At 38.3% G+C, this 18,416-nt stretch overlaps 1 protein-coding gene across 7 annotated transcripts in view; it reads right to left on the bottom strand.

Annotated features, from left to right (window-relative positions):
* Positions 1-18,416, bottom strand: part of SLC44A3 (solute carrier family 44 member 3) — an 84,278-nt gene that overhangs the window by 52,821 nt on the left and 13,041 nt on the right. The window lies entirely within an intron of this gene.

The following is an 18,416-nucleotide window of genomic DNA, read 5'->3' as shown; positions in this document are numbered from 1 at the left end:
TGCTTTTTGAGTTTCTGAAAGAAGAGATTTCGGAGTTCCTCAATAGAACAGAAACAGGCAGAACAGTTCAGAAGCCACACTATTTTTTTCTGCAGTAGAGTATATCAGTCCACTTACCTATTTGCAATCTCTATTTGGATGACATATTTTAAGAAATCGAAAAATATGTCACTGAATGCCAAACCCCTTCTTTTTCAAAAGTTTCTGCTGGTGCACTTTCTCCTCATTACTTACCTGGTTCTTTCTGCAATAGTGCTGCAATAGATTGGTACATTCCTGGTACCAGTTGGGTCTACCTAACTGTGGTTACACTAGCTGGGTTTCTAAGGAGCCAACAAGCTGAAGTGCTGGCCCTATAGCCAGCAGAAGGGATCAAATTGCTTTGTTCAGCTTTCTTTTATCCAAACACTGTAATAGGGGAATATTAGGGGAAACACATTCTTCCATAATAATTTGTCTGTAATGAAGCTTTTGCTTTCACCAGTGTGGGAAAAGAAACTTTCATCTGGCTTTAGTGCTGGCTTCTCAAGTCTGATGCAAGGGAGTCATTAAAGTTATTTTATTTTTTTTTTAGCTGGAATTCTGTGTGATAGGGAATTGAAAAAAAATTAATTAAATGTCTCATTTGTGGCTTAAAATCTATGCCAAGAAAATGACTAGAAAATTATTGTACTAAAATTCATGTTTATCAAAAGAAAATCTCTTTGTATCAAAAAATATCTGGTGTTTGCTTTCTGGTAGTTGTACACTTTCAATCCACAAACTAGCCAGTTTATTTTCAGAGATTAAAAGACTATTCTTTCTGAAAATTCAGAATCTTTCATTACATTACTCAGTTCTCAAATGCTTTTTATTCCTCTGCTCCATGAATCTGGAAAAGATTGATACAAAAGTGGGAGGCTATGGAAAAGGAAGAACATCTGACTCACACAATTAGAAATTGTGGCCAAACCATTCTGCAAGGAGGAGGTAGAATGTCCTGGGAAAATTGAAAACTATTTTTTGGAAACAAGAAACGCCAACTGTGTTCAGCGGGTCTGTGTGAACCTCTGTATTTGGTGTCCTGCTCTAAACATGTACTCACCTACACACACTAAAAACTAACACTAGTAACAACTGAATTAATGAAACCAATTAAAATAAATGCACATTTACTAAAGCCTCTTTTTGAAATAATAGTTTGGATATTTACATATTAAGTTATGTGTATATATGTAAATATTAATGACTGATAATTAAATGAGCAAAATAGAATTTTTCTTTTGACTACTAATCAATTTTTATGCTCAAAATGATGCAATCTGTTGTTTAATTTAAAGTTTGTACTCAAAGACAACTCTGTTTTGGAAAAGAAGGAACCCCTTTTTGATATTTGGAACTGTTACAGTAGACTGCAGTTATGCATGTGACTTGAGCCGTCTGTCATCATGTTTTTCACTACTAGATAGTTTTTATTGCTTATTTACTTATATAGTGTATATGGGAGACCTGACTTTAACAAGCAAAAGTTTATACAGTGATGTCCAGTTTTAAATGTGTAAACACCTGAAATTTTAAAATTTTCCTTTGCACATGAGAAGTTAAGTAACCAGAGCACTGTAACCATGAGAATTTCAGCAGGGCATATGGGACCTCTCCAAAAGTGATAGAGTGGAGAGGCTGATGGGACAAGAGCTGCACAGACACACTGCCAAGTGCTGGCTAAGGTCCTGGTCCTCAGGGATGGCCACCAATCATCTCTAGCAGTAGCAGTGCAAGAGGTGCTGGATACAGGGCCAGGCACTGAGGCTTATTGCCTCCTTATTAGACCCCAGACTGGCCTAAGAAGACTATTTACTTTTTTCATGCAGCCAGCTGAATCACTTCACTCTTTCTGATCTGACTAGCAATAGGGGCAGAAAGGTTTTCTGTTGGAGCTGTGACAAATGTTGCTTGGGCTGGGTTAACTGACTGCAGAGGAAAACAGGAACAGCATGGCTGTGGGAACACGTGGATCCTGAAGAGGTGGTAAAGGGGAAGCAATGTATCTTTGAGACAGAACTTGGACCTACTAGAGGGTTGTATTTCAGCTACAAAAGGCAAAATATCTGATGAAAAATTACTTGAAAATGGTACTGGGCTACCAACTGAGAGCTGGGAGAGCACAGTATCTTGTAGAGTGCAAACCCAAATGTTAATATTTTTTTAGCACATTTTGGCTTAAGTTATCCTAAGTGTTGTCAGGCAACATGAAGACTTACCAGTTTCAAGAGGAACATGGATGAAAGAGAAGTCTTTTTTTGTCTTGTTATCAGGAGATGAAAAAAAAACAGAGGCTGTCTCTTTGTGTGGCATTTCATTCTGTATTTCAGAGCCTAGGGAAGATCCACCAGATAATGCTGTGTCTGTGTGTGTGTATGTTGGTTACCCCTGTGATGATGTGCATTTCTAGCCTATGCAAAGGAAGACAAATAAGGCATTAACTGTGACTAAGCAACTGTGGTACCCAGTAAGACCTAAGTCAGGGCTGCATGGGCCTGGCTCCTGAAAAGAGTTTTGGAACATTCAATGGAAAAATACTGTCCTTCTGACTCTCACTTCTTGATATTTAGCCAGTATCCTGCTCAAAACAGGAGGGAGAGACAGCAGGGAGATGTCTGTAGCCAAAAGGAACCTGAGGGAGGGAATAAAAGTCTTGGAGTGCAGTGTAATACCAAAGCCCTAGGGAAATATCTTGGAATGCAGACCACTCCTGCAAACCCTCTGTGACTGTGTGATACTCCCTGGAATCATGACAGATTTTGTCCAAGGTCAGAAACCTTGTGTTTTGCACATGCTGTTCAGCAGATGGTTGATTGGACTCCTTTATTTTGAGGTTTTCTGGGGATGAAAATCCCCAACACAGTGGACAGGGAATTGAAAGCACCCAAAAAGAAACAATATGTTCTTTGGGCTTTTCACCGTTTGAATGACTGTGTGGAAGGCAGCCCAGCAAAATACTGGAGTCCTTCTGGGAATATGATCAGAGGGTCTGTTTGTTCTTTTGTCTTTGGTAGTAAATGCAGTATCCAGATCTAATGTTTACTCAGCTTCCTGGATGGATGAAGCACTAGAGGAGTCCAGGAAGACATGACATTATACAACCATAATGACACCGGCAAACAGCATGGATGCCAGAATTCAGATCTACTTGCTGCACATTCTAGGCCCTGACAGGTTCCTTCTCCTGTTTAGAGAGAGTCACAGTAATATTTTAGAAACTGATTTCCAGGCAGGTGATACACCTTGACAGTCTCTAACAACAATTTCATGGGCAGAGCAGAGCTTTTGCAGAATGTGCAAACTGCCCAGGAGTCTCCACGTCAACTTGGCTAAACGTCGAGTCAGGCATGAATAGACAAAACACATGAGGTAAAGCCTGAAGAATTAAACTGCACTTAGTCAAGAATTAAGATAAGCCCTCTTTAGGTCAGGTAAGATTTTCACTGGAATCTCCTGTTCTATTAAGCAACAAAGGAAATTTTTGGGATGGTTTCAATGACCATGAAACCATTATATGATTTGCTTGTGAAAGCAGAGAGTAACACTGTGGTGTAGAGAAGACGTGTATAGATGCACTTGCAAGACACAAAGCCAATTATAGAGCATTTAGGGTTTACTTTGTAGGTAGGTGCTTCTAAATGGTGTTCTTACTCCTGTGGGATTTTGGTTGCTACTTGGTGGCTGACATCCTTAATTCCTCCTTTACTATATGTGTGTAATGCAGTCAGTATAAACTCACTGAGAAAAACTTGTACATAATGCTTTCAAGGGATGCTTGTACTTTCTTTGCCACAGGAAAAATTTACTTAAAGTTTTGTATTTCTTGCCATTCTATTGCTTTTTAATTTATTACGAAGCAGTTTTGAATAGACTGTGGAGTTCGGTGGCACAATATGAACTTATTCTTTATTCCAATGAATACATACATAATAGAACTGGGTTCTCTGACAGTATTTTTGTTGGAATAGTACTCAGAGGCCATAAAAAGCAATGGAACACACCCCTGGTATCTTTTCCTTCAGCATATTGCTTGCAGATGATGATGATTAGAGTCATAAAATCTTCTCTATTTCATGTGATAAGAAGGAAAGAAATCCAGGTTTGTATAAAATATCTGTGCAACGGAAATGCACATACAGGAGACGTTAACTTCATCTAACAGAGCTGCTTAGAGTTTCCAGAGGGCTTAGGGCAAAAGATTGTAACATTTTCTTTGCAAAACATATTTCATAAAGTAATCCATTTCAACCTTTCAAAGGAAGAACCTAAAAGCAAACTAATTTCTGCCCTTTTTTGTCTCTTTCCTTTTGAGACACAGAATTATACCCATGCTAAAACACAAACTCCAGCTAATTGTTCTAATCTGCTTTATGATACAAAAATACAGGAATTTTGCTATAAAACCTGTCTAGCAGTTTAAATGGAACTGTTTAAAAGGAGTAAAATAGAAGTGCATCTTCTGTCTACAAGCTTTACTTTTTTGTCTAAGTAGAATTTGAACTCCATCTACAATCTAGAATTCAAAAGCAAGAAAAAAGATATTAAGTGGAAAGACAACTTTCTTTCCCTCCTAATTTTAAGAGCTAAGCACTGTGACTTGATGGCCGTTCCTGCCATTTCTATTGTACACCTAAAAGAACCAAAGAAAAACAGAATACCCAGAAGAAATACTAGGGAGTGCATGCTGCTTTTATGATGGAGCAAACTAGAATGCAGGGTTAGCTATGGTTTTTCACCCCTATGAAAGCATGATCAGCTGAGAAGTTGAGTCCCAGGGACCAGGACATGCTTAGAACCATACCTGTAGGAGGACGTTCATGCTTGGGAACTAAAACCAGTAAGACATTCTTGGCAGTTTAGCAATCTCCAGTCCTGAAACAGATTGCCAATATTCCCCAGATGTGAAGTTGTGAAAGCCAAGGTTCCACAGCAGCAAGCTGGATGAGTTAGAACAGAAGCAGACAAGGTTTGCTAGCAAGGTACTGCATGGTATCACAAGCCTTCTAAAATATATATATATATATATATATATATATATATATATATATATATATATATATATATATATACACACACATATATATATATGATGGATGGATGGATGGATGGATGGATGGATGGATGGATGGATGGATGGATGGATGGATGGACTCTTTGCCAATTACACATTTAAATAAATCACAGTTTACTAGTGAAAACCTATCTGATAGAAAATTGATGACCATTCCTACTATTGCTTTTTTATAAGGCCTTCATTCAGAGTTGGAAGAAACATTATTTCTTACATAATTTGTTCCACTTGGCCTTCCAAAATAAGATGTAGCAGATCCACCTAAAAGGAAAAAGCTAAAGCAGTAAAAACCTAGTCAGATTAATGGAAAGGAATGGAAATCTCACATTCCATGTCTTGCTCTGGTGTTATGAAATGAAAATCATCAATTTTTCAGAATCTATTAATCTTGAATAGACTATTTCTAACAGGCACACATCAAGAAGTGCAACATCTATTGATTTTATGCTATAAGTACAAGGAATATACCTCTATATTAATTTGCGCTCTATTTTAGGAGCGTATATTGATTCGGTTCTAAACCTTTTTTAAAAGAAGTAAGCCCTATCCTTAAACACTGTGCTGCCAGATAGACAAAACATCTTATGTGGTTAGCAATCAAATAACATAACTTTCATTTCTGAAACAAGCCCTTATGCACTTTTTAGGAAAGCAGTTCTTCTTTCTGGAAGGGGTAGGCGTGACCTGATGGCCTACAGATGTGTTCAGAAAACTGCCTTTGGCCTCCCTCACAGAGCACCAGATGGTCTCACATCATGAGATTCCTTTCACATATGACTGTTGCAGTCTATATGCTTAGTCACTAGAGCTATAAATAGTCTAATTCCTACCCTTTTTTTGTTTTTAAACCAGCAAAATTTATCAGCCACTTTCAGAGGGAGATCTTCCTCAAGGAATCGCCAACAATTTGAACACATGGCTGGTTCAAATAGCTCTTGTTAAAACTCACAAAAATGCAAGTATATCAAGTAGTCTGTTTCCCCCCGCCCCCCCTCCCCCCCCCCAAAAAAAAACCCAAAACAACTGGATTTGCTGCCCTGAGCTCCCACAAAGAAATTTAGCTTTTAGTGGTTGGTGTGGGAGGTAATAGTAGGAAGAAGATGATAACAATTTCTAGTCAAAGTTTCAGCCCTTTGCCAAGTCTGTCTTCTTTGGAACTCGCCACATGTATTCTTTATTGCAAAAATCTGTTAATAATAATCTGTTAGTAAAGCACTCTGGTTTCCATATCAGATTCCCATGGTTTCTGCTGGGAATGGTTCTTAAAACAGCAGAAAGGAGACTCTCCTAACCCTGTGCTTACTGCATTATTTTCAGTGTGTTGCCAATGATATCACATTTCTGTTATATTGTGGTTTTACCAGAAAACCGTGAAAAATTTCATAGTCAAAAGACTAAAAAATGGTCACATCTAAAGCTCATCAAAGAAATAATTGGAAAAAGACTAATCTTAACTTTAGAGGTTTCTAATTCCAAAGTGTTATTTTCACCCTGTAGTGCATGATTCCTTCCTCACTTTTCTGAATAACTGTGAATTTGAAAGGCACTGAAACAAATTCCAGTCTCAAATTCTTCACATATTTTGAGGATGTACTAAGTGAGGTCTGAACTGTGCAGCTGACCCCACACTAATGGCTGAATCAACCACCTCAGTTAACAGGCACCTAAGGGTATAGGTTATTTGTGCCTCTTTAAAAGCTTAATTTATCTGATTGCCTTACATATAATGCACTGAAGGAGGGGGAAAGGGAAAGGTCACATCTAAACTAAAAAGTTTAACCAATGGCTTGCCTGCAATTAAAAGCAGAAAATCCAAGTCAGTAACATTCCAATTCCAGTTGACAAAACCAAAATTTCTTATTATGGAACTATACATTATTTGGTTTCAATTTGTTTAAATGAAATCCTCAGGTTTAGAAAAATTCAGATATCTCTTAATTCCCTTTCTTTTAAGTATGAAAAAGTATTTTCCTAGACAGGTAGCATAACAAAATATCTGAATATATTTTGCTAATGTTTAAACATCAGTTTGAATTTTCTGTATGGTTTTTGATTTTGCTACAAATGAAACTTCTAAAATGATCTTCATAGTGACAAAGAAATACCTCTATTTTTATAGGACAGTTTCTCTCAAATCCCTTTAAATTTCATACACATTCTAAGAAGCAGCTCCTCTCCCATGGCATTGCAGATTTGACTCACATACTGTGATGATGAGCGGAAAGTGCTCTGTGCTCACAGCTGTGTTCTGTGACACATGTTGGAACTGCTATGAAATGCCTTATAAGGTATTACCCTGGCTGAATCCTCAGCATGTTTTTCTGAGATGGTTTTGCATGATTTGCACACAATAAAAAGTTAAGTAATCCAAAACCTGCAAATGTACAATGAGGAAAAGTCTTGTAGGGATTAAGTGATGTAGGGTTTTAGACGTATAAACTAAAAAACCAGCTATCAGCTGTCTCCAGTGACATGGCTTAATTTGGTTTGTTATGAGAGATTCTTGAGTCTTTATCTTTCCACTTAATGAGAATCATAAAGATTTTTGAGAATAAACAGAGTCATAGGTTCAGCCTAGAGAAGGAGACTGAGGGGAAGCAGCATTGCGGTCTTCAACTTCCTCATGCGGGGAAGCAGAGGGGCAGACACCGATCTCTTCACTCTCTTGACCAGCGACAGAACCCAAGGCAATGGCCTGAAGCTGTGTCAGGGGAGGTTTAGGTTGATATCAGGAAAAGGTTCTTCACCCCATGGGTGGCTCAGCACTGGGACAGGCTCCCCAGGGCAGTGGTCACAGCTCCAGCCTGAAAGAGCTCAAGAAGCGCATGGACAACTCTCTCAGGCACAGGGTGTGCCTCTGGGAGAGTCAGGAGTTAAACTCGATGGTTGTAATGGGTCCCTTTCAACTCAGCATATTCTGGAATTCTATGAAAGCTTCAATCCACTTTCTGCTTCATATTATAGTCAGAGTCTGCATAATCCAAGTAAAAATATCTTCAAACTGGGGAACCCCCATTTGAAGAAGCACAAATGCATGGCTTATGGATTTTAGCTTTATATAGTAGCAACTATGGATAAAATGCAGAAGGTAAAAAAACTACTTTCACAAAGCCTATACTCCCTAATGTATTCTATATCAGTTGTGTTGCTTTAGGATACTTTAATTATACCCCTATATAAGTATATTTTTCAGTTCTTCTGAAGAGCTGCTTCATCCAGTCTATGGTGGGAAATATTGAAAGATCATGGTAATATCTCATTGTAAATAACTGGTGGATAGCTAAAAATATCTTTATCTATCATACACTACCCCTCTCTATATAAGTTCTACTTTTTTTTCAAAATGCCTAATTATCCTCATGAACACCAGGACCTCAGCATGGTGCCTTCACACCAGCTGTAAAAAGATGCCTCGGCTACAAAAAGCTGTATAGATGAGACAGTGTGGAGGAAGGAGACACTATGTCCACAGCAATATATAGGATCATGAGATGCAGGACAATGGTGGCATTGTTTTTTGGACTTGGGCCTTATGTGGAACACAGAAATATGCCAGAGTTCATAAATCCCCTTCAATGCTTAACAATTTTTCACATTAATACTCTGAATATTCTTGCCCTTCTGCTGATTAGGGCTGTTCAGCTGGACTCCTGTTCATCTTCTCCCCTCTAGTCTCTGTGTTTTAGGATCATTCCCTCTGCCCTCCAGTCCCTCTTGTCCATTCCATTCAGTGTTTCTTCTTCTCCTTTACTGTGTCTCCTTTTGAGTACTTTCCCTCTTAGAAGAATTTCATCCCTACTCCTAAGCATTCATGAGCCACCTCTCTCTTGCCCCTGACAGTCCTTGATTTCTCCCACTCATTTTTAATCTGCTCCCTTTCTCTCTTATTAAGAATCTACACAAAGCTGCTTCTAGAATGGCCTGATTGTAACTACCAGGAAAACTTGTACTTCAAATACTTTCAGATTTAGTGCTGCAGTCCAAAGACCTCATACCTACTTTTCAGTTATCTTCAATGCTCCTGTTAAGAACAAGCCTAGCAAACTTTTATATAAAAAAAAAGAAATACCAATATATTTTTCTACCCCGGTCCCACAGTCAGCAAAAGCTGCTGCGCTTATAATGCTCTCTAAAGTTCTTCAGGGGCACTGGCAGCCAGACAATGGGGAACATGAAATGTCTGTGGGCCACACTGTTTTCAGGATCAGTTTTCAATGTAGTTGCACACAACTATAATTTCCAGAAAAGAGCTAGCAGGCACACCCTCTGGTAAATGAGACAGTCCTGACTAGGAATTTGAAAAGCAGGAAATTACCCTTCATGTGACAACACCTTACTGTGATAAAAGCCCAGTACCTGTGACAGTTTTAACAGTTCAGCACTTTGCCATTGCCAGCATGTTTTCTGTTTCCAGGACACTTCTTGTCCTCTACTGTTAGCTTCAAAGCACTTTAATCCTGAAATTTTAAATGCTGAATTAGAAAGGAAAACTGTATCTTCATCAATGATTCCATTTGTTTCAGTAAACAAGATAATGAGAATGCTATTATAGCATCTGAGACAGAAAGTCACTTAGGATGAGGATGCCAGTGACATCAGTGGGGTCAGTCATAACACCTCCTGACTTTATTTATTTCCTTGCTGTTGATGCAAATTATATCCCCTATACCATTTCTACTTTTGATCAGTCACTTCCCACTAGCATCAAAACTGAACTTCACAGAAGAGCCATGTAACTTAAAGCTACAGTTTGGATCCTTGTCTTAAAGGATTCAACTGTGCAATCCTCTGTTTGTTCAGATGTGCTTTTCTTCTCAGCTGCTCCCTCATTTCCCCAGATACAATGAAATATCCAAGTTGCCCAGTAAATCCTCTGATATAATGTTATTTTATGGAAGCTTGTATAAAAAAAGCCAGCAGCTTCTAACCTTTCAGGCTGACTAATTTCCAGTCCATATCTTTATAGGCAGAGGTGTTAGTCATTGCTCCTCACTGTTCTGTTCAGGGGTGTTGCCAAGCTAGTTTATTGTAATGCCATCTTTTGGAAGACAGCTGTATAGGTCCCAAATCCCCCTTCATGCCATAATGTTTTTGCAAAGAAGGCTCCATTGGCTCCATTATTCCCATTCCAGCCATGCCTAAAAACAGGTGCATGCAAAATCAGACTTTTCCCCTTAACACTGGGGCACCTGCTGACCATGCTTATGAATTACATTCAATGCCAAAAAGCTACCAGTGCTTCCAGGGCAGTAATATCTGAATTCTGGGTTCACTTCAGGAGAGGCATATCGAGCATTCTCTTAACAAGTCCTGTGACCAGATGAAGAACAGCTGCCTGTTTGCCTGGGAAAGGAGGGCACTTTATCCTGGCAGCAACGGGCATGCTCAGAGTAGAAAAGCTGCTGGGGTACAGCCTGGGGCAGCGAGAGGGAGACAGTAAGTCAAGTGTAGACCAGGAGACTGCTGTGAGAAGGGGATTCACCTGCTGCAGGGAGCAGCTCTAGAGTATGACCAGTGATGGGTAGAAGGCAGCTTTAATAATGTGAGGTAGGAGCAGACCTGTTCAGTTGGTCCTGCAGACCAGATATCTACAGTGGCTTTACAGACAAGTTCTAGAATAGTCCTGTTACCAAAAAGGCCAACTATATTTGTGCAGATACAGAGTGTCCAGGAGCAAAACACAGTGGTTTTTTTATTATTACAGATTTATACATTTCTGGTTTGTTAGAATTGTATAGCCAGTGATATACAATTCTATTGATGTACAACCTATCTTAAAGGAAAAGGTAGATATGGCATGGAAGGGCCTCAGGTCCTTCTCACATTTCTGACTGGCACAGCTCAATATTGTGTTTGCCTGTTTTCTATACTCAGGAGGATGTTCTGTGGCTTACTGAAAAGATAAGACTAGAGACTGTACCAGTCAAAGTGAATTTGTCAATCCCCTGAAGAAGAGCCATCTTGTCCTTCCCTTAATGAACCATACCCCAGGAATTCTGAGCTGCTGCATATGTAACAATATTCAAGATAATTCCATTGCATTACTAAACTCACAAACATGAAGAATTTTTTTTTTTTTTTAGTATTAATAATAAATTCCAGACCTTTTTTTGTGCAGTTAGCCTCTCACCATTCATTCTGTGGTGCAATGATAAAGGAAGGAAATGAGAAATGGAAATTCTGGCACTAAAAGACAAGCTCACAGCAGAATGAAAAGGAAGTATCTCTACAGACTGATCAAAGAGGTGCATTACAGGAAAGCAGTGTCAAAAATCTTCCCCATGAATTCATATCTGAGGATAAGAGAGTTTTCACCTTATGTTCTTTGTAATAGCACAAAATGTGAACTAATTTATTTAATCAGAAAAATGCAAATACATTTTATAAAACTTTTGAAATTGGCATGTGTTTATTTGATTTCAGTTTTACAGTGAAGCGACTTTGGCTCCTTTGCTATGGCTTTCTTTTAGATCTTCATCACTTTTGAAGAAAAGAGAAGCAAATTGTATTTCAGTTTAAGAGCCCTTTGTCATCAGTAATACAAAACTTCATCAGCTGGACTGCTAACACCCAGATTTGGTCTCCTCTTAACACTGTGTCAGCTCTGAGCCTTGCTGCCCTTGCACAGCCAATTTGATCACAGGAATACGAAAATTGATAGTTTGGGGTTTTTTTTATAGTTGATTCTTTTCTCTTTTTTCCACCTTGTCACTGCACAGGCTACGGGAAGAAAAAATTAATTCCATCTATCTCTGCTTACTCTAATGAAGCACACTTGATCTTAGGAGAGATGTAGTAGCACAAATAACAACTAAAGCCACCATGAGTAATTTCAGCAGAAATTAAGTAATTGGAAGAGTTCCTTGTGAAGACATTGTGATACATTCACTCCAGAGATTTTCAGCATCAGAGTTACACAAAGATTGAATGTGGCCAAGGACAAGAAACTTGATCATGCCAAGAGGAGTGGCATTTAATATGTCAATACATGCATCAGTCATCAGTACAGGAACCTGATACAGCAAACAACTTCAAATGCAGCTGGACTGCATAATCCCCTAAAAAATGAACTGATGTGAGTTCATCTGTATGGGTAAACAAAATCCATTAGAGGTCAAGGAGAATTCCACAGAAGCAGTTATGCAAAAGGAACAAACAGTACCCACCTATGAGAAGACACAGAAACATGCACTGGGACATTTCCCAAAGTATAGTGGAAAAATGAGCAAAAAGAAGGCAGCAAAGCATAATCAGGCCTTAAGCTGTCTCTTAAGGATGGTGCAAAGAGAAGATTTCCAATGACTTGTCCTTCCTCTTGGTTGGTGGGATTCAGGCTGCCCAAGACTGAACAAATGATCCCCATTTAGAGAAGAGTGAAACTCTGAGGAAAAAGAGGTACTGATGAAAGCCTATGGCTTAATGGACTTTACCAAGCAAACAGCTGGGATGCCATAGGACACTATGACTCTAGTTCACTAACTTGTTAAGCCATCTTAGCTCAGGACTAAGCCTTTCACACTTAGTCTTCCTGATTAAAATAGACTAACTACTAAATTACATTTCCATTATCTCAGTATTTGTCAAGAAGCTTTCAACTACATAAGTTTTTTGGGGTTTTTTTGCAATCTACCTTTCCACAACATGTTGAGTGATTTTCCCATAAACTGTGAAGCTATGTTATTTGTATATGACACCTTTGCCCAAACAACACAGGTTTCATTAGGTGCATAGAGAAGATGCAAAGATTAGATTTTTTTTTCATTTATCTGAGATTAACTTACATGAGAAGCGTCCCTAAAGCCATTTCTGTGGAGGAAGCAGCCTGGACCAGTCCTACAGATTTTAAACTTGCAGCTTAAGGAAGTGTCTGATTAATAACATCTGCCTCACAAAGATATTTTGCCATTTTGAATAATCTCAAACATAAAAATCCCATAGTAATAGTTAATGTTCTGCTTTGCAGTGGCCATTGAAAAATTGCATCTTATTACTGATTTCTAGATTGTCTAGCTTTAATTTTCAAGCACTATCTGGAATCATAAGTGCATCAATGACTTAAAAGAGTCACCTCTTCTGCAGGCAGTTTCTTTTAGGTTAGGAGCAGCTGTTTCTTGTTCTTCATATCAACAAGTAAACAAGTAGAAGTTATTATCAATTAAAGTTACTATGAAAGGAAGGCATAGTTTTCGATCCCAAATTTTTTGTTATTATACTAATGCTTTTTATTACACTAAAAGGAAACAGTTAAACTCTCCATTTATTGCTCATTGTTTCTAAAAGTGACACTGGATAGTGACTAAAAACAATTGGGATAATTGAGTAATTAGAGAAAGTAAAACAATTGGAAGAGATAATTATTTTTTCTGATTCTATGACTCAAATCAGTTCATCTGTCTAGCCAGGAAAGAGACAGAAGGTATTACATAACATAATGCTTTGTTCTTTTTTCTTTTACTCTTTGACTGGAAGGAAGGACTACAATTATTTCTCTTGTAATCACTTGCATTAATTTTGTCTCTAGTGCAGTACCAAAATGTTTTAAATGTATGGTGGTACCATGCTCTGATCTCTGGTGAGTAAACTCTAGGAGCTAAGCTAGTGGAAAATTACTGTTTTATATTATCAGCTTCCTGGCAGTTTATCTGTCAAAATTGTTACACCAAGTGTTTATGTCAAAACATGTAAGTAAACTTGGCTGTGGCAAAACTAAATTGACTTGGCTGAAGTAATTCTGGAGCTGCAGTTTCACTGTAGGATTGATCTGAGTCTAACATCTGCAAATGAAAGCATCTCTTATGAATCTATTTACTCTGTGCAACAAGAATGCCCTTGCAGATGACAATGATTTATGGTCTAGGCTCTTTCCAGCAAGACAAAGCCAGCAAAGAGCTTGAGATGTGTGAGTTAACTTTAACCTTGTTTCTTGGTGTACTTGTAGCAGTGATGTTATAGAAACTAAAGAAACACAGTATATTGGGAAAGCCTTTTTAGAAAAAAGGCTAGGTCAAAATTACTCTTTTGGCCTCAGGGGGGAAAAGCAACGTTCAGCTTTGCAGCGGCAGAAAAGATTCCAAGAATGAATCAGTGAGGGGCCAGCCAAGGCTGAACAGTCTTAGTGCAGTAAATGGGGTCTTTGGGCATGCTAGGGGTTGTCACAGGGGTGACAAAGGTTGACAAAGCTTCTCCAGGAGCAGGAGGTTCAGATAATGCCTTAGACACACAATGAACTGTGTAACTGTGGAGGTGGTTGTGGTCTTGTGACTGAATAGGGATTCCCACCCTACCTTGCTGTCTCCCAGCATTTTTCTTGTCCTCTTCCTCCTCTCCAGACCTCAGTACAGGGCCATCCCCCTGCCCAGCCTCCTGTCTTATCCTCCCCCCATCCCAGCCCTCTAGCATGTCACTCCTTGGTGCCCATGCCTGGCTCAGCTCTGCTGCGCTTCCTCCTCTGGTTCCTTCCACCACTAACAGCATGTGAGACACCAAGGGAAGTAAGGGACTCTTCCAGCAACATTAAAGCTTTGGATTATATTAAAAATAGCTCTGTATGCAATGTACAGTGCAATCAGGTCAGAGAGGGGTCACACAACTCCATCAGGAGAACAGGAGGCACAGCACAGGCCCTGGGGTCCCTCTTGTGCCTCCTCAAAACCCCCTCACCAGGCTCTCCTGCTCCCTTTCAGAGGCCTCCTGTCCTCACATGCCCCATGTCAACAGCTGCTCAGCCCGGTGAAAGACCCAGGGACAGAAAACAGAACAGGGGCAATTTGTTTTAGTGCTCTTTTGTTTACAGCATTCTGTTCTAGTTTCTAAAAGCTCTGAGTGCCCAAGCCAGGGAAATTCTTGCAGCCCAAAAGAGCCTTTCTAAGCTTCACAGAGAGATTATAGCCTCAACACAAATCACAGAAAAACAGGGAAAAGCAAAACCAAGTTTGGCTGGCATTGGCTTTTTCTGACCCAGTTTGGATTTCTGCCCAAACTATCCACTAAAGAAAATATCATAAAATCATTCTGCACACAATTTTTTATGTTATGTCAGACTAGACTTTGACCCAAGCTAAACAAAATACTCACCACACAGTTTTTTTACATAACACATCCCTTAATCTAGAATATTTATGGAACAGATCAAAGTAGTGGAAGGCTAGAAGTGCTTAACACAATTAGTTTTTAACTGCTCCATTTAATATCCATCTGTATCACTCATAGGTAAATAAACCTATCTCTTTTACTAAAATTCTCTGTGTTTTGATTTAAACATTTTTTTGTATTTTTCATTATACATTTATATGATGCGTTACGTTAATACATAATACCTTATGTATTAGCAGCACTAATTACTAGAGTTTGAGACAGTTGGAAGGTCCAAAGAGTGGCCAATGTTTTAATAACATTGTTTTTATAACAAGAACTTCAAAGGACTACACAACTACAGACCCATTTTAAAATTCTAGAGACATTTATAATTTAAAATATTGAATTAAATTTTCAGCTCATGTGAAGTTATTTAACTGCAGAATACAATGGAACTACCATGACTTTATTTCATCTGGGGATCAAGATGATAATGATATAGGAAAATAACCAATTTAGATTTTATGTAAATTTTTTACTCTGGTGATGCTTTGAAATTGGGGAATTTTTTTAAAAAAAATTTGAAATTTCAAAATCTTGAAATATATTTGCATACTTTGCTTTTATGTGACAGAATACTGCAAGAAATGAAGACGTATTTGCATATCTCTGAAGAAATTGTGCAATCTTCCCCTTTTAGAAATCTACGTGTCAAACTGACAGTTCTTCTGTTTAGAGATGCGACTTCACTTATCTGGCCTTTCCTATGACATCATTTTCAGAAAAGCAAATTATTCTCTTCAGTTTGGTCTTGGAAAGCTAACCCCAGAGGAAGCACCCTCAGTGCTCCCAGGCAGTCTCATCATTGCCTTTGTATAATGTATGCAGTTGCAGAGTTTACACTTCATGTAACAATCTTTCTTATTCTAAACAAAGGAATCTGTGGATCAGCATATTCCTTCAGCAATATTACTATTTTCAAGTGGAAAAATCAAAAAGTTTGTATATCTATTAGTTTAGAAAATAACTTTTAAGGCCTCAGATTTTTTAATTAGAGGGAAAATTGATCAGTATTACAGGCATACTAACCTCTCTCAACAAGCCTCCTTCTCCCAGTGTTAGCAGAGTTTCAAAAAAAGATATCTTGACATTTTTAATTTAAATATTTGAACAGCTTTCTCTCTTTGCCACATTAAATCACCAAAATAAAGTTGTCCAGTGTAAGCTGCAGGGTCACAGGTTCAGTAGCTAGGGAGGTTTCTGTGCAGTTGCTAAATCCCCTGGTTTTGTTTCCTCTACCCTGAGCCCACTGTGCTCACTAGACAGCAGCTGCATGTGACTTGCCATGCTTAACCCCAGTCCACTTAGCACATGTAGTCATATCCACAGCCCCATTTCTATTTCACTTCATTTTTTGGTATTACCCCTCTTTCTTAATATATTCCAAGACTGAGGGGTCAGTGAAATTTTGTCTTCTGAGTCTCTCCTTGTCATTAGACAACGAAGCATTCCAGTTAGAGTACAGCATGCACCACTTACAGTAGCGAATTCTGTCTATAACAAATGCCCTTATAGCAAACTGCATCTTGCAGCAAGTCCACCTAAGATGCTTGAAAAACAATTTCAGTATTTCCACAGTGCTTTTCATAGCAATAACTATAATCAGTTGACAGCATTAGTAAAGAAATCTTCATGAAGTCCTACTTTAATCTTTTGTAAGGTTTTAGAGTAAACAGAAAAAATGTAAAAAAAAAACCTGTAAAAATAAACAAACAAACATAATCACCAACAGACATTTAATTAATTCTGCCCCACCAAGTGCCCAGTCTTTTGGCACAAAAGAGGGCCTTATTGGAAATGAACTGTAGGACAAAAACGCCCTAGGATATTCACTTATCCCAGAATGGCAAGCAGACTCTAAGGCTCTCAGACCATTACAGTCTGGAAGTGATATGTGTGGTGCTGTGATGTATGAGAAGAGTTATTTCCAACACAGAATTATCATTGGCTTTGTGCAAGTCACCACCCACATTAACTACAGTAGAGCTGAAGGTTCCACAAGTGCTAAACAGATCTAATAATTTGACCAGGGGATCAGAGATCCCAGCTGACAACAAAACCTCAGAGAGCTTACCTTGTTTAAAAGTGGAAACTCCCAAACTATGACCTCTGTGCCACCTGCACAGAGACAAGCTTAAAACAAACACAAGCTTAAAAAAGCTATTTAGGTTAAAACCAAGTTTGAGTTCAAAAGCCAATGAGTACAAGGTGACTATCAGTACTCTTAGACTGATTCTTAAAGGAATTAAGTAACATTTCATCACACTTTAGAAGAGTTCCAGAGTGAGAAAAAAAATCTCCAAACTAAATGTTCCTCAAATAATTAGGCATTTTATGAAGGATTACATGATTTAATTTCCAAACTAAATGTTCCTCAAATAATTAAGCATTTTATGAAAGATTGGGTGTCACAAATTACCACAGCTCCGTGTTCCAACTTTTCTTTGATATACATCCCAGCATACAAACATTGTATAGCAGCATATTCATCATGAGCTTATAGTCATAGCAAATATACTTTTACTGCTGCCTTTTGTAAAAGCTTTTAGGGAAAATATACATAGGATTAAAATGATATTATGAATCAAGTCAAAAGGTGTGTTATAACAAAATCTCATTTGTTAGACTTCCAATATATGCCTTTAAAGTGTTGCCATTAATAAACTTGTGTCTACAATCACAATTAGGCTATGCTGATGAATAGGGAATATTTGAATACTTGAAGCTGAAAGGGAATTCACAAGGTGCTGCAGACAAAGGCAACATTTAGGAATTAAACCAAGAGCAGGATTATATTAAGTCCTTTCTTGTTACAATTAGTCTAGTCAAGTTTTGAATTGCTGACAGAAAGCCTCAGGACATTTCAGTTCCATTTAACTCCTTTTTACCAGCCTTAGTGGTAATTCCAATGCTTCAGTAGTCATCAGATTCATTGGTTTTCTCTGTAACTCTTTATCTACCTTTATCAGGCTCTCTCAGGTACTTCAAGCTGAGGTGAGATACTTAGATACTACTTTTTTTTACTTGCTACTTGATTATTTGGTGTATAAGCAGGTGTGACTGCTTATGTTTATATACCACGATGAAGCTAACTAAATAGTATCTACTGTTAATCTGAGTTACCAATACTGTAGACTATGCATAAGAGAACCAACTAAAAGATAGTTTTTTTAAGTCACAATATGGCTAT

This window comes from Haemorhous mexicanus, chromosome 9 (genome assembly GCF_027477595.1).
Source record: "Haemorhous mexicanus isolate bHaeMex1 chromosome 9, bHaeMex1.pri, whole genome shotgun sequence".
Classification (NCBI taxonomy): Eukaryota; Metazoa; Chordata; class Aves; order Passeriformes; family Fringillidae; genus Haemorhous; species Haemorhous mexicanus.
This window is presented reverse-complemented; position numbering and strand designations above follow the sequence as displayed.